The sequence below is a fragment of the Bactrocera tryoni genome, chromosome 2 (assembly GCF_016617805.1).
Source record: "Bactrocera tryoni isolate S06 chromosome 2, CSIRO_BtryS06_freeze2, whole genome shotgun sequence".
Classification (NCBI taxonomy): Eukaryota; Metazoa; Arthropoda; class Insecta; order Diptera; family Tephritidae; genus Bactrocera; species Bactrocera tryoni.
The window spans coordinates 79,823,730-79,827,002 of record NC_052500.1 but is presented as its reverse complement, the minus strand read 5'-3'; the positions used below and the strand labels follow the sequence as shown (position 1 = coordinate 79,827,002).

The following is a 3,273-nucleotide window of genomic DNA, read 5'->3' as shown; positions in this document are numbered from 1 at the left end:
CTAAAAGCAGACAGTCTCGACCGTTGTGGAAAGGAATAAATGCAGACTTCAGAGACTGTCGGGTAGTCGTTATTGTTCAGCTGCACCGAAAATTATATTCTACTCACAAATTTCGTTTCAAAAACAATAATTTTGAAGGAAGTTGCATATATAGTATGATAGATCCAAACTCCCAACTATTGAATTGGAAGCTGAACATTTTAATGACCAGTTTAAAACTGCGCACGAAAACTAGAACTCGGCTATATCTACTAATGGTTCTTGTAACCTGCTCTACCGCTTCTCAAACGAACCTTCTTAATTGTCAATGTAGTTCACCTATCAAGCAATTTGCTCAACTAGAAATGCAAACACTTCAAAAACGGCAATAAATTTCTTGTCAATCCAAGTTACACGCATGACAGCTCACTTCAAAATATAATGTCATTATTACGAGCTTACAAGTACCACGCGTGTGTGTGTACCTAGTACAGCTACAGGGTGTAGTAGTACACGTGAGGCTCGTGACTCGGGTGCCAGCGCAGCTAAGAGAAACGTTAAACATTAAAAGTACCGCAACAGCCAACAAAAGATAACATCAAATAAGAACAACAACAATAACTAGCTAAAGGTATGCATTTCAAGTGATCGGATTCCTAACCTCAAACGTCATGTGTGACAGTCGCACACCCCTTTTTAGACGCGCGGTTACAATAATAGACGCACTATTGCCACATTTAGCACCACACACACACTCACTCACCTGTATGCACGTATGCATAAACACGGTGCCTGCGGTGCATTGGTAGCTGCGTTTTTTTCTATGTTCTTCTGGCGGCCCACTAGGCGCGCTTAAGAACGGTGCCAGACTAAACTCGACGGTGCTTAGACTAAAATTAAATTATCTACTATTCTGCCACACCCCCATTACTCTCTTCCATGCCACTTACGCGCCAGCCACATTTGCTTGGCTTCTGCACAGCTCATTATTTGCCATTGTTATTATTTTTGCAAAGTTGTTGTTGTTGTTTTGCTTGTCTACACTATCGCTATCGTCATCGATTCGCCAGCAATGCGTCGCTGACGCTTTGTTTATTGGCTTGTTTAGCTGCTCATTTGCCTCAAGTATTGATTTTCACGTCGTCATTGTCACCACCTTGTGGCAGACAACAACTTCCGCAGCTGTCGGTGCTCGACGCGCACGTTTCCCCATCGCATGTCACGAGCGTGTGTAGACACATACCACTATTTATACTCTTATTGTATTGTCTTCTGTGTTTTCTTTAATGTTTAATTCTGTAAATAGTGTTTAATTGAATTCCATTGAATTGTGTGTAGACAACAAAAAGCCAATAAACACCTGCAATCCTAATTGAATGAGTTTGATCATTGTGTTTTTGTTTATTTTGAAGCTTTTGGCCTTAACTTTGGCATTTCAATCAATTTCAATCAAAGCAAAGGAAGATATTTGCGCACCTTATTAGCGTGAAGCATGCGCGGTGAGATTTTTTCAGGCGATTAGTGTTTATTTGGCTTTGACCTTGAGCACGAGCTGCTACTTCAGGTGGTATTGCGAATTCCGAACGGAATAACTGCGCTCATTGTTTACCAAATATAGCAGAGGAAGCTACATAGATCTGATATCTTTTGTTAAAGTCTGACAAAATTTCCTATCCTAAACTAGTTACTTCTTCTTTTATACTGGCGTAGACTGGCGTTACCCGATTATAGCCGAGTTAACAACAGCGCTCCAGTCGTTTTTCTTTTCGCAAAGTGGCGCTAATTGGGGATTCCAAGCGAAGCCAGGTCCTTCTCCACCTGGTCCTTCCAACGGAGTGGAGGTCTTCCTCTTCCTCTGCTTCCCCCCGGCGGGTACTGCGTCGAATACTTTCAGAGCTGGAGTATTTTCGTCCATTCGGACAACATGACCTAGCCAGCGTAGCCGCTGCCTTTTAATTCGCTGAACTATGTCGATGTCGTCGTATATATTCTACAGCTCATCGTTCCACAGAATGCGATATTCGCCGTGGCCAAAGCGCAAAGGACCATACATCTTCCCCAGAACCTTTCTCTCGAAAACTCGTAACGTCAACTCATCAACTGTTGTCATCGTCCATGCCTCTACACCATATTGCAGGACGTGAATAATGGCTGACTCATAGAGTTTGGTTTTTGTTTTTGGAGAGAAGACTTTACTTCTCAATTGCCTAGTTAGTCCGAAGTAGCTTCGAAGTTCCCTACTTTGTTTAACTGTCAAATATACGCCTTCACATACAAATCACATTAATTCTTATCTTTGTTTTGTGGATGTTATCATTTCATCAATTAAGCTACTATCTCTAACATCACGTAACATCTCTACTTCGATGCCTAAAAACTTTTATATTTCAATGAAACTTTCATTTTCTGAGAATTCACCAATTTTAAGCGCCTCTTTAGCTCAGTGGTAGAGCACTGGTCTTGTAAACCAGGTGTCGTGAGTTCAATCCTCACAGGAGGCACAACCAATGGTAAACTTTTTTGGATATTATTTACTATCATTTATTTTTTGACGGGAACTTTCAATCAACTCTCCTTTGAGATTGCTAGATCACAGTGGTTTCAAGCAAGCAGAAATGGTGCGCGTTCTGCAAAGTGAGTTTTCTTTTCGGAAGGTATGCATCCTCTCTAATAGAAGAGCTGCTGTACAGGTCTTGAGCTCGATGACAATGAAGTCAAAGCTAGTCAAAGAGTTTGTGACTTCACTAACAGGAGTATCAAAAGCAAATAAGCTTGGAAAAAAAGGCACCCATACCTGAAATTCGGCAGGATGGGGACCCCTGACATTGCGCTGATTAGCAATCAGCTCAGAGTGGATCATAAGATCATAAGAGGCGTCCTAACTGGACACTGTCCCATTGGCACTTATGCGGTGAGACCAAAGGTTTTGAAGAACGCAAAGTTGTAATGAGGAAGATGAGGTGGAAACATCCAGACACTTTCTCCTCCATTGTCCAGCTTTCACAAAACTAAGAGTGAAGCGTCTCGGTTGCCATTCTTTTTACGAACTCGGCGAATCGGCAATCATTTGTGAGTCTATTTGATCCATACCCAGGGTTTTTGAGCATCATAAGGAAGAAGCATCTATAGCAGTCCTTTTAAATACGCCATAAATTAAGTTTAATATTCCCGACTAAAGAGATATCTTCCCAAATTGATATGTACAGTATAAAGCTAGGAGGCGAATCGGATTAACTCTTTCAAATGTTCAATAATGAATGCTGGGTCTTAAGTTGGGTCATAAATTAAGCGAAG

The 3,273-nt window shown here is 41.4% G+C and overlaps 1 non-coding gene across 1 annotated transcript; it reads left to right on the top strand.

Moving 5' to 3' along the window:
* The first annotated feature begins 2,408 nt into the window (after nt 1-2,408).
* On the top strand, nt 2,409-2,480 carry Trnat-ugu. Its single transcript has one exon. It is a non-coding gene; the product is annotated as a tRNA-Thr (tRNA).
* The last annotated feature ends 793 nt before the right edge of the window (nt 2,481-3,273 follow it).